The following is a 15,480-nucleotide window of genomic DNA, read 5'->3' as shown; positions in this document are numbered from 1 at the left end:
TGTATACGGCGGCGGAGCGGGGAGAGCGACAGTCTGAATTGTGTGACGACCCTCCCCCCCCCCCCCCCCGCCCCCAAGACAGACACACACAGACACGACACACACAGACGCGTTTAGTTCTCCGTGTGCCCACCTGTTCAGCCCCACAGGCCGGGCTCCGCCACCGCCGCTCCGCGCGGGGATGCGCCGGCTCCTCGCAAGAGGCCGTGGATGGAGATGCGGTTTCTGTAGCGATGGGGCCGACTGCGGCGAGCTATTGGCTGCCGGCTTTGTAAATTTCATTCAGTTTGGGCCAATAGCAGGAGGAGAGCGCCTGGTACAGCCTGGACCTCTCTCCCCCCCTCTCCCTCGCTCTCTCTTGCCCCCCCCCCCCCCCGCTCTCTCCCAGCTCGCCTTGCCTTGCAGATCAGTCTCTCCCCGGCTTGGTCTCTCTGCAATAGGCAGTCACAGCTCCTACTCGCAGACCCAACTCTCGCACTGATTGCAATGAATTTTCTGCTTGAATGTAGGTCGCTTACAACCGAGAACACGAGTTTCCTTCAAATCCAGTGTTGTTGTCTTTCTTGTTGTTATTTTTAATTCCCCCCCCCCCCCTTCGTGGTCGTTGCATTCCTTTGGAGAAGCGAATCGCGTTGGATTCCAAAAAGGAGAGCAGGAACCGTGTGTGAATAATCCCGGCTGCATGATAGCCCGAGAGGATTTCCTGAAAGAATCTGGCTCTGTAAAAAAGACCCCTATGCTTCTGCAGCTGTTCCAGTGTTAAGGTAGGAGTAATGGATTTGCCTTTTGAGTCTTCATTTTCATTTTTTTCTGTTGCTTTCCCCCCCCTTTTTTTTTCGGCGAGGGTGGGGGAGAGAGGGAGAGGTGTTGCAGTTGGTACTCTGGCAAAGGGCGAGCAGTTTGCTGCAGTCGTCTGTGCTTTTACTTTTCCCATCATTATAAAGCGATACTTTCTTTCTGCCATCTCCACCATCATACGCGATCTCGTTGTCACATATGCATATTTATGCAAATTTATTTCTTTTTTATCCGCTCCGGTCTCGTCCCCTATATCCCCCTTGCACCATAATTTGTTTGAAGGCATTTTGCTGCAATCAGCTATTTGGAAAGGCTCTGGGGTTCTGTGTGAGATGTTTACAAAGTAGCTCTGCCTTACAGCCAAATAAACAGAAGAGTGTGGAGGAGAGGAGGGAAAAATATCTGCAGTACAGGCAGAGAGCGAGAAAGAGCGAAGCCACAGTTTCCTGCAAGCGCGGAGAGGGGCAGGAGCGGTACCTCATGCTCTGTGTGCGCCTGTGGTTTTCAGGGAAACACAAAACCAACACGTAGGTTTTTGGTTAACCACTTCCCTCGCCACCACCACAACCACAAAAAAGCAAAAGGGGACGGGGGTGGGCGGGAGAACAAGGGAGGCGGCTGTTCAGAGGAAATCTTGGCTCTTCTTGGATTAAGCGGTTCACCCGCTTTGGCTTTAGCTCTTCCGTGGTGGGTTTTCCTTCTTCCCCTTTTTTTTTTCCTCCCTTCTTTTTTCTTCTTTTTCTTTCTTTCTGGTCTCGGGTAAAATGCCCGCTTTTGTGATGGGCATGGGTTTCCGCACGTGATGGAGCGGGGACTGGCACCGGGGAGAGCCAGCGTGCGCGGAGCGGTGGCGGGCGGGGGTGGGGGGGAAGAAAAGAAAGGAGAAAAAAAAAAAAAAAAAAGACACCACCACCACTCCCCCTCCCGCGGCTCGACAGTAAATCGCCTTCTCTGCAAAGCTGGGGCGGGGGCGAGGCGGCCTGAGGCTCCTCCGCGGCCGCCGTGGCTTCGCCCCTTCCCCAAGGGGAAAGGCCGACACCAGCCCCCCCTCCCCGCCGCCCCAGGGAGCGGGGGCGGCCCCGCCGCAGCGGCCCTGATGGACGCCTGTCAGACAGCGGGGGGCGAAGGGGGGGGGGGCGGTGGTGGTCCGTGAGGGGAGCCGCCGTTCAATACGCCCGCCCCCGCACACGTTTCCGCGGGCGCGCAGGGTCGCGGAGCGGGCAGGGCGGTGGGAAGCGAGGGGGGGTGCGGGGGGGTGTCCCGCCGTCGTGTCTTGAGCGGGGCTAAGATGGCGGCGCGGCCGGGAAACTTGGCCGGTTTGGCCGCTCGGCGTGGCGCGGGGGGGTTGGGGGGGAGGGGGGTGGGAGCGAAGTTTGCGGGGGCCGCGGGGGGCGGCAGAGGCGGGGGGCGGCAGAGGCGGGGCGCGGCCGCCAGGTGGCGCTGCGGACCCTTCCAGCCGCGCCGCCCGCCCGCGCACCCCCCCCCCGCCCCGCACCGCAGCGCCGAGCGGGGCCCGCCGGAGCCCCGGGGGGACAACAGCCGGGGAGCTTCAACGGGAAGTTTATTGGTGTTTTTGTTGGTTGGTTGGTTGGTTGTTTTTTTTGTTTTTTGTTTTTTTTTTTTTTTATATCCGGATGGGGGGGGGGAGAGCGGGAAGGCGGGAAAAGGTGCGGGACCGGAGGTTGGGGGTGGGGGGAGGGGAGGGCAAAAGTCCGTCAAAGGCAGGCTGAGAGGCGGAGGACACCCCCCCCCCCCGGCAGTGCGCGGTCGGGCCGGTGTCGGGGGCCAGGCCCGGGCTGTGAGCCGTGGCGGCGGCGATGCGGTGAGCGGCGGCGGGCGGTGCGGCGCGGCCCTGGGGAGCGCGGTCGGCGCAAGGTGCTCCGCGCCGCTGGGGGCTTCGCCGGGGTTCCGCGTGTCACACGGATGGCAGGGAGGCACGGGCGAGGTGAGGTGGTCGGTGCTTAAAGACAAGCCGCCACCAAAAAAGAAGAAGAAGCAGAAGGAAAAAAAGGAAAAGAAAAAAAAAAAAAAAGCAAAAAAAAAAAAGCTCTTGAGCCATGTTTGAACAGCGTTGGAAGCAAACACCTATAAAATTCGCGACCGATTTTTGTTTTTTTTAACTGATTAATACTGTTCAGGGCATACGTGCGTATGTTTAGAAGCGGGCGGTCAGAAAGCAAAGCTTAGCCGGATGAATTTACAAGCAGCAACCCCAAAATGGAAATCTCTGGTATTTTTCTCCTCCTAAAACGTAAATGTAACTGCTAATTTAGATATCTCATATAAACGGAAAGGCAATTGTCCACATGCCATGGGACACAGATTAAGTTTATTAGTTATTAGGGGTATATACCCTCTGTTTGCACTGAAGAAATACACTATTTTCTATTTTTCTGTCACCCTAAGAAAAGAAGTAATTATTTCCACTAATCTTAATACCTAGACAAGAACACAACTTTGCTTTGTAACAGGGAGCTGGTTCGGTATGTCAAATGAACGCTGCATTTCATTTTCATTTTACTTAAAAAATACGCATTTGATATTCTATCTATTATTATCCCCTATGTAGGCTTGTAAATAGGTAGCACCTATATAGATGTGCATGAAGGCAGGACATTTCAAATATTTTTTGCTTACACTACTGAGTAGGGGGGGTTGCATGCATTGTTTTATGAATCATATTCCAATGAATCATTAAAGACTGGGAACATGAAAACATGCCATGCAGTTTCTGGTAACTCGAAACAGCAAGATCTATGATGGCATGTAATTTTCTAAGAATAATATAAAATGAAATTTAATTTTGACCTTCTCATTTTTATCATTTTGCAATTATTACCCCCTTGCGTATAAATACAGTTGTTATTGCTCTCTCTCTCTTCTCTATTCATATGCCCATATATCATATAGATGCAATTATTGTTGGTATGCTGTGTGCACCTACAGCCTATTAAGTTGTACCAGGTACTAAAACTGAAATTCAGCTTGGCATCCAAAATGCCTTGGTCCTCAAGAGGATTCTAATTCAAAGCTATTTTAAATCCTTTTTTATTTTTTTCCTTTTTTTTTTTCATTGAATTTAATAGCTGTTAGGTTTAGTCTCTACTGGAAAACATTCGTGTAGACAAGAAAATACTGCATTTCTGGAGGGAGTCATTACTTGCACAGTTTTGTTGTTTTGTTTTTTTTTAATGCAGCACTGTATCATAAACACGTAGACTGTAAATTCAAAAATTCCCGATGTTTTTTCTTGATCAGCAAAGTGCAGTGATGAAGTCAGTGATGAAGTGTCAATTCTTTTAAGGGCATCACAATGCAAGCAAACAAAAGCAAGCCTCATAGCATGAATGGAAGAGGCCAACTGGGTTAAATTAGGACGAGTGTCAAAACGGGTGGGTTTACTGGAGACACTGTGCTATCCTATATATTTTTTATTCTTACAAAGACTTTAGCTGATCCCATGTTCTTGGGCAGATCATTCACCTGACAATTTTTACATTTGATAAAAATGTCAATCTTAATAGGCATCCTTCAGCTGAGGACATGTCACGTAGAGATGAAGGCAAGAGGCAGAAAGAGAAGCTGTTTAACTGAAGCTTTGTATTTAAGATATCATCTAGAAACAAGGATTTGTTTGGCTTTTTTTTTTTTAACAAAAGAGTGATTCAAGGAACATTTACTGGCTGCTGCATAGAGGTTTGCACATTTGTTTTTGACAGGTTCTCAATACAGCCTCCTCTTGGCCTTTCAAACATGCATGCTGCTATTTGATGGCTGAATCACATAGTGTAAAGAACAGCTCCACCTGGGTAGGACAGGAATAAGCGTCATGCTATAACCAGCATATAATTTAGTCATTCTGTCACTTGAAGACTTGTCATCGAGATTCAAGATCTCTTCTGCATGAGTAAGATTGGTTAGTTATGTGCGCTGAATTATAAGGCTGCGAGGTCTTTAAAAATATAATAAAAAACCCCCTAATAAAACCAAAACATAAACATGAGCTGCACAAATCAATACAAGGCTTTCATGTCTGACTGCAGCTATCCTCTGTCACAGTTCGACTCAGGTGCTCTCTAGCAATGTTTGTAAAGCATTTATGCTGTGAGCCATTTCAGTCCTCACACCTGACAGGGTTATGTACTCAACTCTGTCACCTTTTAACAGTTCTCTACTTCTCATTGTATTTGTTTTAGTAGTTCCCCAGATTGGATTTGAAAGAAAAAAAAAAAAAAAAAAGCATCAGTAAACCTCCCTCCAAACACCAAAGAAAAAAAACGCCTTGCTGTCTAGTGGAGGAAAAACAAGTTTTATTGACAATACTCTTGGAAAATTATTTGCAACGAGATAGGGCACAATCCTAATGCTAAACAAATTTTCACAACTTGAAAATGGATATAAGAGAAAATTGAAAAATATAATTCATAGACAGTTTGCAGTGGTTGAATTTAAAAGGTCAGAAATTATTTTGGAGACGTTACAGGCAAACTCATCCCTCTTTAACTCATGTAAACTCATGGGGATGAATTTTGACATTAAAAATAAGCTGTATGTGAAAGAGGGTTACTTTGTGGCTTGCACGCATAGCTCGCATGAGGATCGGAATAGAAGCAGCCCTTGTAGAACACTGGCTTTTCTTGTGAGATCTGCAGTGGGGCTTTACCAGTGGCATGGCTAATTGAAACCGAATGCATAACCACATGCCGGAAAGATCCCTAGCTAGGAATGCTCAGATTTGTACTGTAATAATCTAAAAATAAATTGTAGTTATTCATGTCATAATGTATGATTCTTTCATTTGGCTGTCTTCTGTGCTGAGCCCACACACCACTCAGTGTCATAAGACGTATCTTGGTAAGTGTATGCCACCGACTAGCTTCAGGAGAGGGTTAGGATTTTCCATGCTTGTCTGTCTTCTGTTATTTATGTGCTCACTGAGATTTGCAACTTGATGGGGAGGCTGAGCCTTTCAAGAGAGGTAAGCTTTGAAAATGAATGGCACTTTTACTAGAAAAAAAATATTTGAGACAGTATCATAGTGGACTGATTCGGTTCACTCTGAAAACTAGAGGAATACATAGCTGTCATAATTTAGTGGTATTCAAATAACTTCCTTTGAAAGAATTCTTTTTCATTGCTTATAGAAGGACTATTTTTAAATATTGCACAGATTGAGACAGAATCGTACTAAAGACTGATTCTTTTAGTAGATAAAATGTAATAATTTCATAATAATCTAACTATATAAAAGATTTGTAGAATAAAATGTTTGACTTTCTTCCCAGATTAGCCAGCAGTCAATTATAGCTTATTCTGCAGTGGCTGTTATGATTTCATGTGTAGAATGAATTAGCTCATTTTTATTTGTATATGAATTTATTTTTAAATAAATAAAAAAATAATTCTGTGATTTAGTTACACAAATTATTGAGACTAAGCCAGTTCAATATTTCCCCATAATAGATGACAGATGAAGTAGTAGTGGCATGACTTGATGATAGCAAACTCCATCTAACAGTATCTTTCATATTTGCATCTACTGAATGCAGTAGACAAAAATATGTAGCCTACTGCTTCTCAGAGCACATGAGTCCAGAGGTAAGACCTTTCCTTTGTCCTCCAAGTGGAGGTAATCACTGTTGTTTAGAAGAGGTCTAGTACAGCCAGAAATGGAATAGGACAAGAATGAATAGGATTTCTGTCCCAAAGTGTTGCTTGAAGTGGTCTAATGGCTTGATTATTTTCAAATTGCCTGTTGCTGTAGTGTCTGGGTCGGTTACAGGACCAGTACAGACTGGAAGGAACAGATTTTCAAACTCTTGGGACCATACTCTGTAGTCTTGCTATCAAGTTAATGGTCTTTCCAAGTAAGACTGACCAGCCATGTTGATCAGTGCCATCATGTGGTGATCTTGAGATAATGTTGCCAGACGTCTCTGGGTTGGCGGATCAAGCTTCTTTATGTTTTAAAGTCAGTTTGGACCCTTAGTGAAAACATAGTCACTTTAATGGCAACAAGTCTTCTTTCAAAAAAATCCCCAAACTGTTAAGGCATGCTATGGAAGGGGCTCAAATAAATTAGTTAGATTTTCTGTAACAGGATTTCTTTTATGCTTTTGAACTCTGGTGGAAAGTAAGTGGACGCACTTCAATAGCTCTTCTGTTTGGTGTTTTTTTATTCCGAAACAGACTGTGCAGTAATCATCTCCAAATACCTATTTGTTCTATTCCAATAAACAAATACTATGTTACATGTAGTACTTTTGACTTCTGATATATAAAAGCTCTACTTCCTATCCATCCAAATGTAATAAAACAAGGACAAAGCTGCTAGCCTCATTTTGAAATAAAGAATTTGGAATGGAACCAAATTCTTTGTGTCTATTTCTATATCTTCATTTCATGCTGACTTTTGTAGTCCTGATTCTAGACTTAAATTTTAATATTTCCGTAAATCTTAAGCTTGCAAAGTAGATGTTCTAGGCAGTTTTTCATCTGTTAAATAAAGTTGTTTGCAGACACTATGCAGAATTCTGCTATTAAAAAGAGATAGGAATCACTCAAAATTTACCAGTATTATAATTACACATCTGAAAATTCTTTTTCTGAAAATAAATAAAATGTTTTGTCCTTTCTTTCTACTACTATACTTTACTCCACCAATCTATATTACTTATCCATGAAATACCTCTTTCGAGCACTTGGGTATATACAGAACATATTGCAAATTACCTAAAAAATTATATAGGGATTATGTTTATGCTTTGAGATATGATCCTTCCTTCTCTGATATGATGATAAAGATTTCCAGATCTGTCTTTTCAAATAAACAAAATCAGCATATTATTCCTATGGGACCATATAAGAGATAAGCCATATGTACAATGAATTTTTACTCATTTTCTTATTGGGTGTAGCATAGATCATTAGTATTAACATTAATATTAATTGTGTAATAGGACTGAGATTAGCAGACCATTGACAGATTAGTGTCATGGGACCAGGTCTTGTTGGATTCAGTCTACAGATTCTGACAAAAGCCTTTTTGTCAGGTCCTATGAATCAGTGGTATTAGCATAGAATTATATGGAGTATTTGCATAGAACTGGCAATGTCATACAGCTTAAAAGTTTTCTGCCAACTTCACATTAAGTTCTGCAAATGAAATTGCCTTCAAACCTTTGAAAAGTAAGAAAGCAAGCAGAAAGCTCTAAAAAATAATGCATCTTCAACCCTTCCTTGAAGAGCTTGTTGTATGTGTGGGTGATCATGCACACTAGAAAAGTATCCTAGATGATGTAGGAACATGTACTGTCTCAACTCATGTTCTCTTGATGACTGTGTTTATGAAGACAAATGGTTGTACAGCCTTCTATACAATTGATTTCTTCATTAAGTTCCTTGGATTTGCTTTTCAACAGAAGCTGGATACGTGTTAGTAACCAAACTGTTGGAGTACACACATCCAGTTTGTACACCTTTCCATGTGGTCATCTTGTTAGCTGTGGTTATGCTGAAGAGATAGCTTTTGCCTTCACTCCAAGCTAGCTTTGTAATACTGTTATGTTATCTCCCTGGATGTTCAGTTGTACTGGTTTTAGGTCATAGATTTTAATATTATTTTATAGGCAATTGTGACAAAAAAGGGACAAAAATCCTCTCCTGGACTCCAGAGGAATTGTGGAAGAAGAGGTGAAGCCAATGTGAATCTTTGGTACATCTACCATTACCAAAGTAGTAGGACGGTATCTGGATTTCACGTGAAGTCTCAGGCAAATAAAGAAAAAAATTCCAGCAACAAACAGAGGAAACAGCTAGTGAGGTATTGCTGTATGAATTGTTCCCTTCACCCAAATTTCAGAGCAGACAGTTCAATGCATTACTTCAAGACAATATTCGTCAATCAAAGTTTTGCTTCTCAGTCAGGTACATAGTCACTGATTTGGTGGTTGGAGTCTCCCAAGACAAAGATGTATCACTAATGTAATTATTATAATGTCTGCATACCAATTTTACATCATCTACATGAAAGCAAAGATAAGTTCTCAGTACACAATGGTGTGAGGGGAGGTAGAACTTTCTGCAAATTATGCACAGCTGGGCAGATGAGCTGTGGCGCCTGTGGCTGTGAATTTGTATTAACACAGCCAGCAGTAGGTCTGCTGCCCAAATTAGAAATGTTCCATGTGTGTAGTTTCTGATGTGCAGGTGGTGAATTGGGGGGACAGATGATGCAGATTCACTGGTTTTGACAGATTAAATAATAGCAATTGGCATAACTGGAAATTAATCTTGGAGCTGGAGGAGATCTCCTTGGGGAAGAACTAGCATATTTCATGCTTATTGTAATAATATTTGCTTTAGTTCAGGTGCACGAGTTATAGTGCAGGATAGGTGGGCTTACTCCTCTAATCTGAACAGGTTAACAGTTAAGAAAATGCATTACTTTGTTTAATCTTGCATTTATTATGTCTTTTTTTTTTCCTCAAGATCTTGTAGGTGAACTATTTGAATTATGGCTTTTGAGGAGAAATGATTAGTGTTTATATTGGTTTGATGTTTGGGCTTTTGTTTGCCCCTGGAGGGTGGCCATTTGGTTAGGCTTGACACTTCACTGCTTTCTGAAACCAGTGGCATGTTCAAGAGGAACCAGAACTTGTAAAGTTGAAGAACATACTGTCTGGAGCTAGAGATGTCAGTAAGAATGATGGAGAAATGGTCCAGTTCCATTTTGGAAGAAAATTCATGGGTTTCTTAACAACAATGATGGCATGTGTAACACAACTTCTACCTCTTAAGGCCTGAAAGCTAAGCACTGAGCATAATTATGTCTAAGATGAGGAGACTGCAATATTCCAGTTCTTACCTTTTCGTTTGTGCAAGATGAAGATGCTTCTTAAATGACTCATCCCTAACTTGGTGTGGTGTTTTCCTTGTCTTACTTCTCATCGCCTCAAGATGCCCATCCTAGTCAGAGACTGTAAATAGGCAGTGAGTTGCAGGCAGATTACCAGTTTCAAAGGAAGGTTAATAGGATTATCTTTCACAGAAAAAGAATATTAACGGGGAAGAGTGAGTGGGATGAAGTAAGAAGTCAGTTGCAGTTGGGACAGAGTCTCAAAACAAATACAGGGTGCTCACTAAAGAAACAATATGAGAATGTAAGAAGAGGATAGGAATGTGGGGATGACACATAGGGACAGCAGACATACTAGAGCATAGGGCGTAGGCTAGTAAGAAGAATGACAGTTCAAATACTGGATTCTGGAGAGCTTCTGATAGCGAGAGATGAGTCAAGGCAGACTTACAAAAGGAGGTGATGCTTTTGGGTGTAAAAGTTTGGTTTAGTCTGAGGGGCTGCAATATATTAGAAGTAAGTTCACTGTATGTATCAGGGTAAAAATATGATTTTTAGTATCATCATTGCTCCGTAGGTATCTAGATTGTACTCTTTGAAATTGAGTTTGTTTTCTTCTGAATAATCTTTTAAAATATTTTTTTGTCCAAATAAGGCATTTATTAAAATATCCCCATTGCTTTTTAAGGAATCCATATCCAGCGGTATCATCACGGAATATATTTCTATTTAGGATTGTTTCTTTTTTTGTTTTTATCCCATTTTCCCCAAGAATTATAATAGGTCATCTCTTCTGTTTAATTTCAAACACATGGGGGTTTTGGGTGTGTTTTTTTTTTCTTTTTTGATTTGTTGGGTTTATTTTGTTTTGTTTTGTTTTGTTTTTTTCCCAGTATGGCAAGTTTTACTATTAACCTGCAGTTCCTAAGAGAAATTAGTCTTGCAGAGAAGTGCATGCAAAATGTGGAGAAATTTACCTGGGATTATATAAAGGCAGGTTTAACAAACTATGTGGGTTTTGATGCCTCTGTCACTGGTACATGGAGGGGGAGGAAGAAATTAGAGTAAAATGTATCTTCATCCTGCTCATATACGTCTCTCAAAGATGTTAATGTAATAGTTGATGAAGAGTCTGTGCAGGGGCTGCTGCACTATTACCTCACATCTAGTCATACTCCATAGTTACAAATCTTTTCTTTGATCACTTGTAAAACCAAAACAGAATTCACATACCTCTGCCTAGCCCAAAATGTCATCTTTTAAAATAGTAGATCTTTGGTGGGACATAAAGCAGCCAGAAGAATTCAGTTTTTCCTCAGAATAATACTAGCCTTCCTTTCATGTCCTTAATAAACGAGCTTCCCCTCTACACATAAATGGACGTACTGCATACATCATCAGTTTAAAGAGGCATTTTTCTTCACTTGCTGTGAGCTGTATATTTAAAAGATTACAAGCATGACTAAGAACCCATTAACACTGTTTTTACGTTGGTTTATACCATTGTCTTCAGTGGCACTGTGCCTAATATTTGAGTGTCTAGAAGTATTAATTTAGTGCTTAAAAAAAGATAGTCAGGTTCCAGGATTTTTCTTCTCCTTTTGCAGCTAACATCTCATCATTTAATGTATTAATTTGGCAGGAGTCTCTTTTCAGCTAAGAAGAACTTGTTCTCTGCGGAGTAAATTGTTTACCAGCCAGCCGTATGTGTTTGCCCTAGTGAATGTGAGTGAAATGGTCCATCACAAATTCATGTAACTGCATTAACCTTCTTGACACTGTGACTCTGAAAAGTTAAGACAAGGAGAGAGGCGAATGACAGGAGGTGGTGAAAATGAGATTCTTGAACATGACACACATTTTACTATGTGTAAATAGCCTTAGAACTTAAGCAAATGACTTTTAGAGATAAAATTATCTTTTAAATTTATTTGTTCTCTTTAGATGATTGATGTTAAACAGGAAGATTTTGTTTTATCAGAATTTAAAGTCAGGTGGAAATGTTTTAAATTCTGACTCCCTGCTAATTTCCGGTATGTGCTCAGATTTTGTGTTTAGACAGGTAGAAGTTTCATGTACAGAGGATGAAAAATGAAATAGAGGAGGAAAAAAAATCCTCTACAACCTACTTTATTACCTTATACCAACTTATTTTTCTGCTCTGACATGCACCAGGATTGATTATTTATAGTACATACTTTCCATGAATAAATAAGCACTGGATTTTATATAAGAAGATATCTCAGCCCAGAAGTACTTTTCTAGGGAAGACTGAAAAAAAGTTTGGCTGAAGAGCTCATTTTTTTCGTAGAACAATATTTTGTCCTTATTTGAAATAAAATAAACATTTTTTCCACAAAAAAAATACATAGAATAGATCAGAAAAAGATAAAGAATCTAGACTTTGTCTATAATGTTGTGTGCTTTCCAGAGTCTTTCATCTATCTTTGAGAGTAGTTTTGGGGTTTGGATTGTTGGTTTTTGTTTTTATTTGTTTGTTTGTTTGTTGTTGTGGGTTTTTTGTGTTTGAGTTTGTGCTTTTGTATTTGTTTGTTTGTTGGTTTTTTTTTGTGCGTGTGGGGAAGGGGTGGAGAGGAGCAAAGGAATGAATTTCTTTTTGTTTGTTTGTAGTTTTGATTTGGCTTATGTTCTGTAGGAGAGGAAATGGCTTTCAGGTATCTAGACTAAGAAAACTCCAAACCTGCAACACTACTTAATGCTGCTTCAGAAATGCACATGACAGCCACTTTGTGAAGGAGTAGAGGAGAATGTGAGCCTTGCCCAAATACAGAATCAGGATATACCTCAAGCACTCAGACTGGGAAATGCTTCTGGGTTCTCTGGTATGTATGTAACTAAAGACATGCCAGGAGTCACTCTGGCCTATCCGCCATGATTTTGAAGGTAACAAATTGACTTCAGCTCTTTTCTTTTTCCTGGGTTGGCAGTCTAGAGCTATAGGAAAGAAAGCTCATTCTAGATTTTCATAAGTATTTTTACACAAAGGATGTTGGGACAGGCTTACATACACAGAATTTTATTAGTGTGGTCTAATGATGAATGTTACCTTAGGCAGAAAATACAAGAAAAATAGGAACCAAATGGGAGAGAGGAAAGAAAAGACCACTCTTCCCAGGGGCTGTTCAGGAAAAGCAGTGTCAATGATGGGGAGTCCCTGACGAACACCTTTCTCTGCAGATTTCCTCTGTTGCAGCAGGTAGAAACAATGAAGATGGCAACGCTGATGATTTTTTTTTTTTTTTTTACATCCTTCTCCCCTCACACTCCATACTCAAGACCATGTGAAAATTCCCACTGGTTGTTTCAATTCTTGATGCTATTAGTGCCAATTGGAGGAAGGTAATTTTTAGATTCAAGTGTTACACATTGATTATTAAAATTTATTATTGGATAATTTTTACTAAATATTTAAATGATTATTATCTGCTGTGCACTATATTTTGGTTTTCTCTACTATAAACTATGGTCTACAAAACAGAAGGTAAGGGAAGCTGGTGCGGTAGGGTGGGCAAAGGAGGGTAGTTGTTTCCACGAGTGCCTACCATAACAAAACTATTGGGATTTGCAGTTGCAAGACTGTGAGAATAACAACACAAGAGCTAGAGTTTGAGAACATCAAGGGAAACAGAAAAATACTGTTATGGAGGATCTGGAAAACACTGCTTCAATGGCTTAGGGGAAAGCTTACAGAGCTGTGAACTGCAGAGCCTTGGCATTACTAAGGCTGAGGTGCTAGCAAAACATGCCTTAACAGCATTCAGGAATCAAAACTTCTATTAGGTCACTTAAGCTTAAGAGCAGAGATATGAAAATTAGGATCACTAGAACTTTCTCCTGAATATTGCCTTTTCCTCAAAAAGGGAGAGTAGAGACAATTCCAAGGGTTTTGTTTGTCTAGCTTGGTCTAGGCAAAGTCATAGCATATCAGTAGAATACCTTTATTTTTAAATGATTTAGTGATCTTTTAAGACATAACCCACCTGAATTTACCTTATGTTTTGCTATATTTATATAATTACAACCAGTACTTTTTTGCACACTGTTTCAAAGTATAAGGTGACTTTGTATCCCCTGATATCTTCTAGCATTTCATAATGTATCCTTTGCAAGGAAGGGTGACCTCTCTTCCCATAAGACTATAGCATTTATCAAACAGTAACTGCCATGGTACATTTAGGTGCACTATGACGTTGTAAATCACCACAAGAATTGCCTGATATTCACATTACCCGATTCCTCAAGGTATTCCAAAATACAAAATCTAGCCACAGGCATTAACAACACATACAGTGATTGCTGTCATATCTTGGTGCTGTTCCCAGAAATGCCACATTCAGAAAGCTGTGCTTTGAGGAATGATGTTGCAGGATCAGATGGCTAAATTCACTAGAAGCTGAGATATCACAACAGGCAGTAAAGAGTTATCCTTGATGATCTTGGCTTTTGTAGTTGCAAGCAGCAGTGCCCACAGAATTTCTTGAGCTGGATACCAACTGATTCAGTCTTCCAAACTAATCCCAACAGTAGCATATCTTTTTTCATCACATCTTTAAGCCTAGCAGTAGTTTTCTTTCCCGAAAAATCTGTGCGTTGAAAGTATACAAAAGTTTCTTAATAGTCCAAGTAACTGCTTTAGATCATAAGATCAGTTGTCCAGTGGCTGGATGCCTCAGACTAATTATTCTTAGAGGTTGGCTGATGCAAACTAAAGAAGCTGAGAAATTGTGACTGTGTAGATTCTGGACTATTCTGATAGAAGAACTGGGGAAAAAACAACCACCACGCCCCTCAAAAAAAGAATGAACTGAAAAAAAGAACCCAAAACCCGAACGAAAAAACCCCCACCTTTATTTTACCATATGCTTCACTCTTTAGCAGTTGATGAAAGATCCTTGAAGGGCTGCTACTCTGTTTCCTACTGTGAACTGTGTATGTGTTAAATGAGACTGTGTCTAAATTTTTTTATCAAATACCTATTGAATATATTAAACAAACTGGGAGAGCTAGGAAGGAATGCATTATATTTTTAGGGCCACACATTATAGATAATCAATTCATTCTCTCATGTGCTGAGCAGTATGACAAAAATTTCGTGCTGACTTTTTTTTTTTTTCCCCTACACTTGGTTCAGTAAATATGACTTTGGCGTGAGACACCAACAGCCTCTGGATTTCAGTGATTTCTCTACTGGTGAATGAGCATCTCAAAGATTTCTCTGTGAGATCAATGAGAACTCAGTATCTGTTTGCCAGTGCCCTTTATTTTCTAAATAAGGCTTTTATACCGCTGGTTTAGCTCAGATGCCACGGAAACCCAGTACTATAGTTCCGAATCTCTTTGAAATGCAGTGAGTTTTGGTTGTATCTAAGAAAAACTACAACTAAACTTAATATTTATTACTCATCCTTCAGTCTAGATACTATCGGATGGTGACTAGATTAACTGTCTAGTAGGATCATTAAAAGTAAATGCAGATGATTGGTAAGATTTTTCTAAAGTTTTTAAGGAAAGTACTTGCTTGAGTTCCCTGTGGGATGGTGCTTTTTGCATACGACAGAAGTCTGCTTTCAAACTGTAGACAGTTGTGTGCAACTAGTTATTCTAGACTCTCATTGCAATTTCTGGGAAGAAGTAAGGACTTTGGGATGCAATTTACCTTTTTTAAGGTCTTCTTTAGAATGACATTAGCACTTGTGATTAATGTTTGTAAGCAATAAATTCATCAGGTGAAACATGATCAATAAATGTAAATATGATCTTGGTCAGTTTACAGTATTCCGCAGACTATATGCTGTTGCCTTTTC

The 15,480-nt window shown here is 40.7% G+C and overlaps 1 protein-coding gene across 4 annotated transcripts in view; it reads left to right on the top strand.

Annotated features, from left to right (window-relative positions):
- The first annotated feature begins 453 nt into the window (after positions 1 to 453).
- Positions 454 to 15,480, top strand: part of NLGN4X (neuroligin 4 X-linked) — a 189,659-nt gene continuing 174,632 nt past the window's right edge. For 3 of the 4 annotated variants that reach the window (XM_054188404.1, XM_054188401.1, XM_054188403.1), the window contains exon 1: positions 454 to 764. The gene's annotated coding sequence lies outside the window, so the exon portion shown is untranslated. Of the gene's footprint in view, positions 765 to 2,294; positions 2,378 to 15,480 lie in introns of those variants that run through there. The other variant, XM_054188402.1, reaches the window with a different exon arrangement.

This window comes from Rissa tridactyla, chromosome 1, assembly GCF_028500815.1.
Source record: "Rissa tridactyla isolate bRisTri1 chromosome 1, bRisTri1.patW.cur.20221130, whole genome shotgun sequence".
Classification (NCBI taxonomy): domain Eukaryota; kingdom Metazoa; phylum Chordata; class Aves; order Charadriiformes; family Laridae; genus Rissa; species Rissa tridactyla.
Note: the sequence above shows the minus strand (reverse complement) of the source record. Positions and strands in the feature narration are given on the sequence as shown.